This window comes from Triturus cristatus, chromosome 10, assembly GCF_964204655.1.
Source record: "Triturus cristatus chromosome 10, aTriCri1.1, whole genome shotgun sequence".
NCBI lineage: Eukaryota > Metazoa > Chordata > Amphibia > Caudata > Salamandridae > Triturus > Triturus cristatus.
Genome location: NC_140593.1, coordinates 816071294 through 816087025, shown reverse-complemented (window position 1 = coordinate 816087025; position 15732 = coordinate 816071294). Strand labels below are relative to the sequence as shown.

At 49.9% G+C, this 15732-nt stretch overlaps 1 protein-coding gene across 1 annotated transcript in view; it reads left to right on the top strand.

Moving 5' to 3' along the window:
* Window positions 1–15732, top strand: part of ASB8 (ankyrin repeat and SOCS box containing 8) — a 115591-nt gene that overhangs the window by 35980 nt on the left and 63879 nt on the right. Inside the window, exon 2 of the mRNA XM_085628401.1 lies at window positions 688–740. The gene's annotated coding sequence lies outside the window, so the exon portion shown is untranslated. The remainder of the gene's footprint in view (window positions 1–687; window positions 741–15732) is intronic.

Here is a 15732-nt window from a genome sequence, read left to right as displayed (position 1 = left end):
TACTGCTCGACCAAGCTACCACTTTAGAGAGTAAGGTTCTATCTAACTTTAACCTCTGCCAAACCTCTGGAGACCCTTGGACTCTATACACATTGTACCTCACTTTGGTGCAGTATATATAGAGCCAGTTTCTTACAGACCCTCATGCTAATTCGAGTCGAAATGGTGATATATTCTTTTTGCTTTTTGCTTCAGCTTTCAGCTATTTAAGTCCCTTCCATAAAGGAATCCTCTTTGCTGTGCCCTTGTGTTTTTTTTCTCCTTTCTTTTTTCCTTCTTTCTTTTTCTGGCACGTTCATACAATAGAGATATTCCTGTCTCCGATATTTAGCTCTATAGAAGCCAAATCATACCAATCCAAGGGCTAAGATTTGTGACAGTGTTTGTATGTTGTACACGGTGCAGCAGTGTCCCCTCACTGATTCTATAAATAAAAATAGACCCAAGACCAATTGCAGACTAAATATTAAAAATGTGTGTCGCATTCTTCAGTTATATAATTGTTGGTTAATAGGTTTAAAAAAAATATTGGAAACCTATTCTGGGTTTGGAGAACCATGCTGTGCATCCACACAGTGCTGAAAGATTGAATAGCTTTTATTTACATCTTATATTTACTTTTTATTTGTATTTCCAAGTGTCATCAATGTGTTTTAAATTGTTTTTTTTGTTGTTGCTTTTTTACAGACTCTTTGCGGCTGGATGGTAACCCAGTGACGCTTTAGGAATCGCCATGCCAGGTATGACTCAGTTTTACACTTTCATATTTCTTGTATTCTGCAGGATTGTATGTGTGAATTAGCTGTATTGCCACAAAGACCTAAGAATGTTTCATCTCAAGGACTGTATAGCTCAAGATTAACAACAGGATACACAGTTTTTCCGTTTTAACTAATTCAGCTTATTACCTTAGCTAAGACTTGTTCATTCTTCCACTTCAAAAATGGGACGGCTTGTGATTTGTACAGGGATGCCGAATGTAGGAAAGTAGGATCTGCTTCTATTGTTACCCCCACTTTTTGCTTGGTGCTAAGCTGTTACTGACTAGTCTGACTGGGATCCTGCTAATCAGGGCCAGTGTACCGGGTTTCTCCCTTAAATTGTTGTGTCCATTACTTGGGTACATCCAAGGTTCGAGGCATGTGGGCTGCTGAATTCATATCTGTGCATAGATCGCCGCCTAGTGTTGGGTCCGGATGTTTGCACGTTGTTGTCCTGGAAGAGTCTTCGAAGTATCCTGAGATAGGTGACTCCTCCCCTGGACTACAGTGCGCATGGGCATCCTCTCCATCCTCAGATTGTTTTTTTTCGCCATTGGGTTCGGATGTGCTTATCTTGACTCAAGTTAGGAAAATTTAGTTTTCAGGCCAAAAGGCCTTTAGTTTTCGTCGGTACTGTTCCCGATCGGTATCGACAGTTTACAGGTTAGTTTAGCGATTTTTAACAACTTTTCGGATCCATTAAATCCGACCATCGACCGAACTTCGATGATGGAATCGAGGACCCCATTCAAGCGGTGTCCTGTTTGCCACGCCAAATACCCCCATATCGACGTCCACCCGGTGTGTAACAAATGCCTCTCACCGGATCATGACGAATCGAAATGCATGGCCTGTGCCCGATTCAGATCCAAGAAGACTCTCCGGAATCGACGAGCCGCGCGACTGGAAGCGCAGCAAGCGGCACCGGCCCCGACCAACATCTTCAGCACCGAGGACGAAGATGTCGAAAGCGTGGAAAATATACCCTCCAGCCCCGCTTCCGAACACGGTTCCCGATCGGAAGACGTTGATGAAGAGCTTTTTCACAGGGAAGAAGCCGACGATGAGGTAGGAGACTACGATGAGGCCTTAGGGGCCGAAGAAGGTAGCTCTGGTGAGGAGCAGGGCCTACCCGTCCAAATGGAGGATATCCCAGTGTGTCAGTCGACTGCTCCGGTCGAGGGATCGCCTTCGGGCCTTACCCAAGACCAATCCCGCAGTTCTTCGGCCCCGCCCTCTGGCCCGGCCACGGACATACAGCGAGAGCCATTATTACCTAAAAAGACTGGTTTCCCTTCCACGAAACCGAAACCAATCATCGCACCGGTTCAACAGAAACCGAAAGTGAAACTGACACTGGTCGGCTCGAGGACCACCACACCTTCGACGCCAGCCAAACCCGTCGGCTCCGACCGCACCAAAAGGGACTTCGGTGCCGAACTCGCTGCAGCCGATGTCGGCGCAGACCCAAAAAGAAAAGCCGTCGGTACCGCCAAAGCGCCTCGGCCCCCGGCACCGAAACAATCGGCACCGGCCACCAAGGTGAAAATGGCCACTGCATCGCAATCCACCTCGAAAGCAGCGACTACGGTCCACTCATCGACGCCGTCGACAGCTACTACCTCTCCTCGACTCGATGACCCGGTGACTTCGAAGAAGTCCACACCTGCCTCTACGGAACCACTCGGCGCCAAAGAACCGTCGGCGTTCCAGGAGCGACAAGTGGCAGCGTCCTTGCAACGCATCAGGGAAAAGGCAGCCCTCCAGACCTCGTCGGGCTCCGAACCGAAAAAGGCACAGAAGGCACCTTCGGCACCGGCCAACATCACCTTTGGTTTGCCGCCATCCACGGCGCCGAAAATGTTCGAGATCAGAACACGTGTTACCCAGACAAGGTCCCCATCTACCGAACACTCTCCTACTGGGACATCACCGTCCCACTTCATCGACGCCGACACCGGCAGGCTCATGCTCCGAAAGCGGAAGATCACTTCAGGGCAGGCTTTGGACTCTTATAGGATCCCGCTAAAGCAAAAAATGCCGGCGGAATCGGAACCAGTTCTTTATGAACGCATCCACACCTCTTACACAGATCCACAGTCATTCTCTCCGACGCACTCCGACACGGATGCAGTGGAGGACTACATGGGTGAAGACACCACCTACCCCGGGGACATGGACCCCGAGGGCCAGCAAGACCCTGATCAAGTCTGGGATGACCCTGTAGACCCAGGTGCCGCTCTGGATACACAGGACACGCAACTTTATGGCGCAAAAACGTCCCCCACAGAGGACACTGCTGCATTCAACGCCCTCATAGAACGTGCCGCAGCCAATCATGGGGTGCAACTCCACTCAGACACTATCGAGGACGATTTCTTGGTGGACACTTTCGCATCCTCCGAGAGGACTGTAAAGACTCTGCCCATGTTAAAAGGTGTCCTCAAGCCAGCAAAGGACATTTTCAAGGAAACCACCAGGGCACGGGTAATAAACCCCAGGATCGAGAAAAAGTACAAACCCGCACCTGGGGACCCCACGTACATTAGAAGCCAGTTGCCTCTGGACTCCATCGTAGTTGCCAATGCTCGCAAACGGGCACACTCGCAGACAACTGGTGATGCTCCTCCCCCGTACAAAGAGTCCAAGGTTCTAGAGACCTCCGGCAAAAGGATTGCAGCCCAGGCAGCAAACATATGGCGCATTGCCAATACATAGGCGCTTCTAGCTCGCTACGACCGCTCACACTATGACACGTTAGAGACCTTACTCCAACACCTACCAGACTAGTACAAAGAGGTAGCGGAGCTCCTCATCAGGGAGGGACAACTTCTCACAAACGCATCCATCAAGTGTGCACTGGATGCCGCAGACACTGCTGCAAGGGCAATAAACACCAGCGTCATGCTACGACGACACGCCTGGTTACGAATCTCCGGATTCAAACCTGAGGTCCAAAATAACATCCTCAATCAGCCGGTCAACCCCGACTACTTATTCGGACCGAAGGTTGACACCACCTTAGAAAAGATAAAAAAAGACACGGACACTGCGAAGTCAATGGGGGCTCTGCAAACGCAGACATTTCGTAGTGGCTCCTTTCGTCGCCCCGGAAATAGAGGTGCAGGTAGAGGACAGGGGGCACAGCAAACCTACAATAAAGGGGGCACACAGAGTTCCTACGATAAAAACACCCGAGGTGGATATCGTGGCTCCAGCACCAAAGGCAGAGGACGTGGTTACGGCAATACCAGGTCCTCCCCCAAGAACAAACAGTGACGCCCTCTCCCTTCCCCCGACCACATAACACCTGTCGGGGGAAGGCTCCAGCGGTTCCTGTCCACGTGGAATTCCATCACCACGGACAGGTGGGTCAAAGATGTTATCCAACACGGTTACTGTCTCGAATTAACCTCCACTCCACCCACCATACCGTCAAAGCACCGTCCTATGTCCTCAGAGCACTTAGCGTTATTACAGCAGGAAGTGGTAAGTATGCTGCAAAAAGGCGCAATAGAGGTCGTGCCCGTCCACCAGCAGGGAACAGGGGTGTACTCGCTGTACTACTTAATACCAAAAAAGGACGGGTCACTCAGACCTATCCTAGACCTGAGACCCCTCAACCACTACATTCTCTCAGAGCATTTTCACATGCTCACCCTACAGCAGGTTCTCCCGCTCCTCAGACAGGGAGACTTCCTAGCCACGCTAGACCTCAAAGATGCGTATTTCCACATACCCATACACCCGTCACACAGAAAATATCTCCGGTTCACCATTCAGGGGCAGCACTACCAATTCAAAGTCCTTCCCTTCGGAGTGACAACAGCACCCAGAGTTTTCACAAAGTGCCTAGCTACTGTGGCTGCACATCTACGGAGGCAACACATTCACGTCTACCCTTACCTGGACGACTGGCTTGTTCAGGCAAAGTCAGCCCAGCAATGTGCCAGCCACATGTCCCGCACCATTCACCTTCTTCACAGTCTGGGATTCTCACTAAATTACCCAAAATCACATCTCCAACCCGCACACGTACAACAGTACCTAGGTGCGACCATTGACACTCTGGCAGCCACAGCTCAGCCAAATTTAGTGAGGATCAACAGCATGCAAATGCTGATTTCCAAGTTCAAACCCCAACACTCCCTTCCTGCGCGAGTGTTCATGCAGTTGATAGGCATGATGGCCTCCTGCATTTTCATAGTCCCACACGCGAGACTACATATGCGCCCGCTTCAGGAGTGCTTAGCACGTCAATGGAATCAGGCTCACAGGCAATTAAAAGACCTAGTGTTGGTGAGCGGTCGGGCGTACAACTCTCTGCATTGGTGGAATCCACAAAACCTTTGCAAGGGCCGACCGTTCCACGAGCCTGTTCCACAAATAATACTGACAGCGGACGCGTCTCTCCAGGGATGGGGAGCTCATGTACTCAATTACACAGTTCAGGGACTATGGACAATACAACAAAAGAAGATGCACATCAACGTTCTGGAACTGATGGCAATCTTCCTCGCCATGAAGGCATTCAAAGTACACTTGTGCAACAAAGTCGTGTTGATCCGGACGGACAACATGACTGCCATGTACTACATACAGAAGCAGGGAGGAACGCACTCTCCACAGTTGTCTCATCTGGCTCAGAGCATGTGGAAGTGGGCCATTCAGAGGAACATATTCCTCATGGCGGAACACCTCCCAGGCAAGGACAACCAGATGGCGGACCTGCTCAGCAGACACAGCCACCAGATGCACGAGTGGGAGCTACACCCGTCAGTACTCCAACCGTACTTCCAACAGTGGGGTCATCCAGAGATAGACCTATTCGCCACAAGCAAAAACGCAAAATGCCAAAGCTTTGCCGCCAGGTTCCCACATCCACAGTCGCAGGGCAATGCGATATGGATGAACTGGTCCGGCAGATTTGCGTACGCTTTTCCCCCAGCGCCGTTGATACCGCTGGTGGCACGCAAACTGCGACAACACTCACTGACACTCATCCTGGTTGCTCCAACATGGGCACGCCAGCCATGGTACACCACCTTTCTGGAACTTTCCGTGGTGCCGCATCAAAGGCTGCGGATCAAACCCGCGCATTTGACGCAGAACCATGGAGACATTCAGCACCCAGATCTGCAACAGCTGAACCTGGCGATCTGGCTCCTGAAGTCCTAGAGTTTGGCTAGCTAAACCTGCCACCTGACTGTATGGAGATCATTAAGGAAGCTAGGAGACCCACTACCAGAGCCTGCTATGCAGCCAAATGGAAGAGGTTTGTCATTTATTGCAATAACAATGGCATTAACCCGCTAGACGCATCCATTCAAAACATAATCTGTTACCTCTTACACCTATACCGATGCAATCTGGCATACACCTCAATACGTATCCATTTAACCGCAATAGCAGCCTATCTCCAAAACAGGCAGCACCTCTCTTTATTCAGAGTGCCTGCCATCAAAGCCTTCTTGGAGGGACTTAAACGAGTAATTCCCCCCAAGACACCCACCAGCACCAGTGTGGAACCTCAACTTGGTCCTCACCCGACTGATGGGTCCACCCTTCGAACCTCTCCACTCATGTGAGATTCAATTCCTCACCTGGAAAGTAGCTTTCCTAGTAGCAATCACTTTGTTGAGAAGAGTTAGTGAACTCCAGGCACTAACCATTCAAGAGCCATTCATACAGGTTCACGCAAACAGGGTCGTACTACGTACCAACCCCAAATTCATGCCTAAAGTAATATCGCAGTTCCACATGAATCAAACGATTGAACTGCCTGTTTTCTTTCAGAATCCACAAAATGTCGCTGAAAGAATGCTCCATACACTAGACGTCAAAAGAGCCCTCGTGTACTATATAGACAGAACCAAAAACTTTAGGAAGACAAAACAACTTTTCGTTGCCTTTTCCCCACAACACAAAGGCAACGCCATCTCCAAAGCAGGTATAGCCAGATGGATCGTTAAATGTATTCAAATTTGCTATCAAAAGGCTAAACGCACATTAACGATTCCCCCACGGGCCCACTCAACACGTAAGCTAGGGGCCTCCATGGCTTTCCTGGGAAACATTCCTTTACATGATATATGTAAAGCAGCCACATGGTCCACTATACATACATTTACCAAACACTATTGTGTAGATGTACACTCAAAACAGCAGGCAGCTGTAGGACAGGCTGTTCTCAAAACTCTTTTTCAGACCGCTGCAGCTGGCACTGGTAGCCGCCGCTAATGGGTGGTACTGCTATGTATTCTATGCACAGATATGAATTCAGCAGCCCACATGCCTCGAACTGAATATGCTACTTACCAGTATGGATCTGTTCTTGGCATGTAGGGCTGCTGACATTCATATCGCCCACCCTCCTCCCCGGCGCCTGTAGCAGCTGCAGCTCTCAGAATTACTGTATAGCATGGTCACCACTTTCTGTATCTACTCCATCACTGCCACAATGGCGAAAAACAATCTGAGGATGGAGAGGATGCCCATGCGCACTGTAGTCCAGAGGAGGAGTCACCTATCTCAGGATACTTCGAAGACTCTTCCAGGACAACAACGTGCAAACATCCGGACCCAACACTAGGCGGCGATCTATGCACAGATATGAATGTCAGCAGCCCTACATGCCAAGAACAGATGCATACTGGTAAGTAGCATATTCAATTAGATACTGGGGTACCCTAGTATATGGTACTAAGGTACCCAGGGCATAGGTACCCCATGGGCGAAAGCATGCGTTATGCCCCCCATGGGAGACCATTCAAAATGGAATTACAGGCCTGCCATTGCAGCCTGTGTAAGCTGGTGCTAGCACCACTTACTAAAGATATAACTTTCTTATAGCTAGGGTCAATGCACTTAAAACCTATGTCACCCCTATAGTAGACCTTTGCAATCCTGAAGGCAGGGTGCTGGTTTCTAAGTGAGAGGGTGCCCCTGCATAAGCAGGACACCCCTGCAGCCTATGGAGTCCATTCTCAGGTTGTCGGTGAAGCAGCCATATACTGTATAGAGGGGCACTGCGTAATTACACAATGACCATCTAAAAAACGGCTGCAACGAATCCTGTCATGTTTGGTATCAAACATGTTGTAATCATACCCCCACACCGTAAACTGTGTGGGAGGTATGATTTCAAGCACTGGTGGCAACCTTCTTGACCCGGACAGCACAAAATGGTTGCTGCCGACCAGAGACACATTTCTCCCCTCCTGCTGCCGAGCCAAGCTCGAGCAGGGGAAGGCAGAACAATAGGCATCCTGTCACAGGGAGGTGTGACCACCTCCCAGACAGGATTCAATGTATTGGGACCGGGTGGGTGCGCTTTCCAGCGCCACCAAGTTTACATGAGTGGCACATTTGGTGTCCCCGTGCATAGTCCAGTTCAAACCAGTCCTGGGAGCCGTTGGCCCTGCTCTGGTGCGAAACTGGACAAAGGACATGGGAGTAACATCCCCCTTGTCCAGACCCTCCCCTAGTAGGGTCCCCTGAATCATCGCAAGCCTTTCCCTAGAGTACTAAAAGGTTTACCTTGTTGTAGGTCCCTAGATTTGTCGTGGGATAAGATTCAGATCAGCCACTACTTCTTCTACTGTCTGGGCACCTGGACTTCGTTTAGGCTCGACTTCGTCTCCCTTCCAGTCTGCTGCATAGTCTGTGACTGTGCACCATACAGGAACCTTCCAAGGACTGTGGGCATGAAAGACACCTGAAGGAATCTTCCTTGGAGTTAAGGAGTCACTCTCCTGCATTCGCAGGCACCGCAACTAAGTCGACAGGTCTGCTGATCCTGAGTTCCTCTGGACTCCGTAAGGTTCTGCAACACAGGTGGTGGTTTTCCACAGCTCCCGAGGACTGACCTGCCCTCTCACCAAGTTTGAGGCCAGCATCCCAGATGGGGGTTGCAATAACCGAACCCATGTGCACCGCATCAATTTGCAGTTGCAAAGGCTTGTTGGCTTCCTTCCAAGAAGATCTTAAGGCTCCAAGTAGCCCCAACCTGTAGCACCTCCAGTGACTTGAATCTTCAGCCACACTGCATCGTGGCCTGCATCTTTGAAATGAAATGAAATTTTGTACTTGTATAGCGCACTGCTGCCCCAGCGACGGGGCGTCCTGGCGCTTGTACTCATACCGCTGTGTAACCCTTCCTGGCTTTCCCTGTGAAATGTCCACTCCTGGGCACCCCCAAGGTGAAGCCAGGCATCCCCAGCGCTGTTGGGGCCGTTGTGGAGATTAAGCAAGCTATTGCCCAGAGTTGCAGAGTGGGACCCATGATTAGAGTAGGCACCGAGGCGAGAATTATCAGGTCCGAGGAAATTGAGCCCAACACCCGCCGAGGCGGGCATTGAACCCTGGTCCCGGGCCAGATCTCTGCATCAGGGTCTGCCACTCTAACCATTGAGCCACACTTCTCCATCTTTTGGTGAACTGCTTGAGGTCCTGTTGCGACTCCACTGCTTCCGGCCTGTGGATCCATTTCAGGGTCACCTTTGTTTCTTTTGGGCTCCATTGATTGCTCAGGGCCTGCCCTTACTCCCCTGCTTGCGGTGAGTCCCCTGGACATTACTGGCCCCCACGTTGCTGCTACTTCAATTACTGCGTTGGTTTCATTTGCCAAGGCTTGTTGGTACTCCCGCCAGACACAAACCCCTCAGCACTCGACATCCTTTGTGGGACCGCTCATGCCCTGTTCTTCCTCAGCCTCACCTGGTGCTCACAGCTGCAGAGTCAAGGTCATCGTCACCTATCCTGCAACACCCGACATCGGAGGGCATTCGTCTTCCTAGTCTCCTGATCACTCGTGAATGACAGACTCTTTCCCCTCTGCCTGCAGGTAGCTCTCATATAGTATCCATCTTTGGATTCCACCAGACACTTTCTCCTTCTTCAGCAGCAGCACTTTCCTGAAGTCCTCCATTGGGTTCCAACCCCACTTTACACGTATGCACATGGCTTCCCTGGTGTAGCTATCGTGGGTACTAGGGTATTCACGGGTTGGGTGGCTCTCCAACCATCTGTCTTCCACAGGGTTTCTTCACGGTCCTCTGAGAAGGGTCCTTAATCCTTAAAAATACAACCGCAACCTACACGTAGAGTTGTACGGAGCAGGCGGTTGTGTTCCCACACTGCACACGCTCTCCATGGGGTTCCTACTACTGAAAAAATTAAATTTGGAAGTTCAGTTTTGAGTGACAAATCGTGAATTGGTCTTGCAAGAAGATCGCTAACTTTGCAGAGGGTGAGGCGCAAAATGATTGGCTGAGGCGAATGACAAAAGCGCCACAATGAAATTGTAAAAGGAGTTAATCCTACCAGTAGCAGACCATCAGCACAACAAGAACCGTGACTCCTGTCAGGTAATATTTCTGAGGAGAATAATCCAGCAGACAAAATTGAAGGAGGCGCGGCTTCATGAGGAGGCAGGTTTTCAACAGTAATAGCGAAGGCGTGACTTCATGAGGAAGACGCTTGACAGCAGCAGCGAAAGCGCGGCCTCATGAGGAGGCGGGCGCTTGACATCCACAAGAAAGGCTCGACCTCATAAGGAAGCAAGCGCTCCTCAACAGCAACAAAGGCGCGGCCTCATGAGGGGGCAGGCGCACACCATGAGCAACAGAGGCGCGGCTTCAGGGGGAGGATGAGGCAGCCGAAGGAAGTACGTCAGGCGGGCTGCGTCGGGTATGCAGCGCCACACAATTTCGTCAAGACGAGTAACACCAGGAAGACTACGCCGTCACATCTCTGGAACACGCTCAAATCGTGCCCACCACCTTCCGGCAACCGCAGGGCACGTGAAGAGGACTCCACAGCCGATATGGGGTAAAATATTTCCGATAACCCATCCCGCGGCGGAGCTCACTCGTCAGGCGGCCATCTTCCTGCGTGGCCAGACCACGCCCCCCACACAAGTGATTTAATAGCATCTTGTAGATAGTGCAGAGGAAACAGTGGGAGAGGAAGAGGTAATGAACTTGGAGAATAAGCACAGGGGAATTGACAGAATCTCGAAGAGTTAAGGGAGCGGAATAATGAGAACTGAGACACACAGAATTAGGAAGCCACTGGGAAGGTAGAACAGAGACAAAGAGGAATGGCTCAGGAAATAAACTTGGATGAATAAAGGGTGGAAATATGAGACATCATGAAGGAAGAACCGAATTGGTGCAAGAACAAGGGGTCACCCGTGCAATAAGCACTTGCTTTGAATGTTTGGGTGAAGGATTCACCATAAAGGTTGTGCAGAGGACATTGGTGAAGGAATTAAAGAGAAAATTCCAGAAAGGTCAAATAGACACTGCAGTTGAGAAGCATATGTAGACAAAGTAGTAACAATTCACTTAAAGGATGGAAGCATAACATTTGGATATGGTTGAACTGGCGTTATGGAGAATGGAGCAAACATAAGGGGACGATAGCCAGAGCGCTGAAATATTTCAGACACTCACCCCCAGTCACAGATCTGGGTTGAATCCATCATTGTTCTTTAGCTCACTTTGCCACCCCAGTTCAGACCCAGCTATATGCAAATCAGTCATGACCCTGTGCCTCATGGGAACAGTCCAGACTGAATTGCCAAGCCAGGTCTTCTCTGGACTGGAAACCAGCATCCTGGGACCGGTTTTGCGGTAACACCCCTCATCAGCCAGGCTAGCTTGAATCCAGTGGCAAAGTTAGCAAGGGACCCAACTTAGGGCGAGCAAAGCAAACACAAGGAGACGATGGACGGAGTGCTGAAACTTTTCAGACACTCACCCCCAGTCACAGATCTGGAGAACAGATCACGGTAGGAGAAAACACCAAAAGGGGCAGACTGGCACAGTTGGATCGAAAAGAAAAATATATAACCTATGACAGAATAAAGATACATAAATATGGAAAAATTGGAGCTAAACAACTGATTTACCTATTGTGTGCCCTTCCACCCTACATTGCTACTCTGGCAGCACAAAACTGTAATATTCTAAATGTAAAGAACAAAATCAGTGATACAATTTAAAACAAGTGGGAAATAAACATTATGTAAAATAAGGGAATGAATGCACTGTGGCACACCCATTACACATACATGCATCCTTATATGTGATTCAAACAGGAGCTGACAGCACAGGAAAGAACTCCACTTCAACTTAGATTTGGTATCTCAAGCAGAGTTCCCTGAACAGACAGTGATCTTAGAGAGGAGAGTTCATAAGGATTGGTCTAAGCCCCTTTCCATTAATTCATAGCATTGGTTTAATAAACCATGAGGACCCCCAGCTGCATGCTTAGTACACCATCCTACAGCACGGTGCCTGACATTGCTCATTGTCTTTTCTGTAATACTCACACGTCATGGAACGCTCCTGGAAAAGATGTAAAACACCCTGCAATGCTTAAAATACAGCTCCAGTTTCAGTCCCCCGCCCTAGTACGTTCTGTGTACTAATCTGGAGATCCTATTTACATTCTAGTCAGTCAATAGGAGTGATGCTGCTGCTGCAGAGTCAACCCGTTAAAGCCTGCTCAGTAACTTTTTGAAAACGCTTATATATCAAAAACTACTGAATATATTTACACCAAACAAAATCACGCTTTCTGGGTTCTACGTTCATGCCACGTGTGGCGCAAATACTTTCAGCAGATACGGATTATGTGGTAGCAAAATTTACTATGGGAACTGAAACAGAAAAAAATATTTTTAGCCCCTGTTAACATTTTTCTATAATTATGCACTACTCAAGAAGGATCCTAGCAGCTTGTTGGCCTCTATCAAGCGAGATGAGGAGATAATCTTTAAAGTTTGCCAATGAAGATTTCAGACCTTTCAGAGGACAGACCCCCTTGCTCAAGGCCATGAATCAACTCATTTTGTTATACATATTCCTGCATTTGCTTCGTCCCCACTCTTAAGATGTTGCAGGGGTATGGCAAATTGGGAATTAGTTTGAAGGTCTTGAGGAATCTTTTCCTTCTTCTATCTGCAGCTAGGGTGGAGCAGCAGTCTTTGATGGCCGGCCTGCCAATCAAGAAAAGCGGATAGGGCTGTTTTAAACCACAAGACAGTACAACCTGATCTACGCTCCTTTTCCTCTCAATAAGTAGTTTTTGCAGAAGCAAATACTAAGCCAGCCTCCTACAATCTCCCTCTTACCAAGTTCAAAATGTTCAAGTAAGGTACATTGGATCACGTAGGACCGGAGGAATGGGGTGGGTACATGGACTCGGATAAGATAGGGCAGAAGGAAAATGGGCGGGGGCACCTGTCTGACCTTACAGGGCAGGTGTCAGGGGTTGCAGCAGCATAACAGACCATGAAGGGCAGGAGGGAGGGGGCGAGGGCACAACAACCGACCAGACAAGGCAGGAAGGAGGGGATTGGGGTCTGCACATGGAAAACAGATGTATGGGGGCATGGCAGGAGCAGCAAGGTGACCATGGAGTGCAGGTGGGATGGGTACTGGAAGCACAACGGACCATGGGGTGCAACAGTGAGACTATAATGGTATACACACTGACAACAGAGGGGAAGGCGGGAGGGGTCAGGGGTAGCAAGCTGAACATACAGGGCAAGTGAGAGGAGCTGTGGCAGCAAAGAAGACCACGCATGGCAAGTGGGAGAGTTGGTGGCAGCACAACGGGCAAGGTGGGCAAGAGAGAGGGGGCAGGGGCATGCACAAAGGTCCATGGAGGACAGAAGGGAGGGGTAGGTGATGGACACAGACAAAGGACGGCAGGGGAAGGGGCTTCACGACCGACCATGTAGGGCAGGCAGGAAGAGCAGTTGCAGCAGAACAGAGCATGGAGGGTAGAAGGGAATTGCAGCAAAATGGACCATTGAGGGCAGGAGGGAAGAGACAGGGGCACGGAATTTGGACAGGCCAGGCGGAGGTGGTAGGGACAGCAGCAGCCAACTGACCGTTCTAGGCAGGTGGGAGGGGCAGTGGCAGCTTAACAGAACACTCGAGAGTAGATAAAAGGGGCAGTGGTATGTCTGTGGAATATGGTGGGTAAAAAAGGAGAGAGCAGGACCATGCACACAGACATCAGAGAAGAGGGGGGGGGAGGAGATTAGGGACCGCAAGCCAAGCACGGTTGCTAAGCAGGAGTGCAATGTTGGGGCATAGAATTGGGGAGGTGGAGTGGGCAGGGTAACCACGCTAACAAGGAGGGCAGAAGCAGCACATCGGACCATGCAGGGCAGGAGGGAGGGAGGGGGCTGGTGCATGGACTCTGACGACAGAGAGGTGGATGGGGCAGCAATCTGCTGTGGGCAGGCGCGAAGGGCAGTGGCAGAACAATAGCCACACACAGCTGTAATGAGGGAGCAGGGTCATGGACTTGGATAATGGATGGCAAGGAGGAAGGTGGGCAGGAGCAGCAAGCTTGGTTGGGGGCAGCACAATGCCAGGCCAGGCTTGCACTGGGATGAGCATCTTAATGATAAAAAAATTTGAAATTCACCTGAAAAAACCCAAAGATAACAGGGACGTTATAGTTAGGATCAGATTTCAATCGTTCAAACAATGAAATTCAGCAGCTGTAGTTACCTGAGCTAACTATAACTTACGCCCATGCAATGCACTGCTTATGACCTCACATATTCCATCACTCATGACATGGTCAGTGACATCACTCATGACATCACTAATTACATCTGAAAATGACCACTGCTGTCTTTGATAACCTTTTGAAAGCTCTCAAAGTGGTAGCTGTGGAGAGCAGCCTTCATACTTATCTTAAAGGAATGTTAAGCAGTTTCTTTTATCAGATTAATCATGTAGTGTAGGTTAAATGAAAAAGAACCACACAGTGTATATATAAAAACATGTCTGTTAATTACACAACACTCACTAACACATAGGCACTTCTCCTACCAGGAGATGTAAACACAAATACACAATAATACTTCACCATATACTAAAAAAGTGGAATGCGAACTGCGACCGAAGTTGGGACTTGGAACGGGAGATTCAGAGGAGCTGGGGACACAAGGATCCACCCAAGGTAAGTACTCGGGAACCCCACGGAGGCTGTGTGTAGAGTGAAAACACAGCTGCTTGTCCAATAGAAGTCAACGGGGAAGTTGTGGTTGCAGTTTTGAAAAAGGACCCTGAGAAACCCTGTGGAAGGCCAGGAACCACAATGCCTACACCAGGGAAGCCAGGTGCATAGGTACGAAGTGATGTCGGAAACCGCCGTAGACCACAATGGAGGACTTCAGGAAAGATTCTGCTGGAGAAGACTGTGCAAGAGTCCGGTGGATTCCAAGGGTGGATTCTTGTAGTGAAGAACCTGTAAGCTGAGGGGATAGTGTCTGTCACTGGGAGGTGACCAGGAGGCACGGATGAGCAATGCCTACCGATGAAGGGCGGTTTGGAAGAGTTGACGTTGTCCTTGTCGCTGCAGCTGTGGGGACCAGGCGACACTGAGGAAGGCAAGAAGCCCTTTTTGAGCTGCCCCACGTCGGAAGTCTAGAACCAGGAGGTCGGTGTCTGGCGGGAGCACCAGCAATATTTGGCAGCTACCACAGGCGTGGAAAGCAAGGGAGGAGCAACGTTGGGTCCAGCAAGGTCCAAGGGTCGCACCACAAGCAGGGTAGTCGGAGCAGGCCCTGAGCAACCAGAGGATCCCACTGGAGCAGAAGACCCTCAAGAAGAACCACAGGCCGAAGGCAAAGGAGTTGCAAGAGGACCTCGAGCAGCTCACCAAGAATGAATGCCCATGGTGCAGAGGATGAGGTGAGGACGCTGTACTTGTCACTAACAGAAGCTGAAGGCTAGAGCTTCTTGTAGCCTGAAGATCTCTGGAGTGCAGAGCCAACAAGCCTTGGCATTGGCAAGTCGACACGGTGCTCGGGGTTTTGGTCCCAGCGGTTCCGACGAGGGATTCTAGCCTCACAGTTGCAAAGAGGTCAGACCTCGAGGGAGTTGCAGAACCACCACCTATGTTGCTGAGCCTTCGAAGTCCGTGGAACATCGGG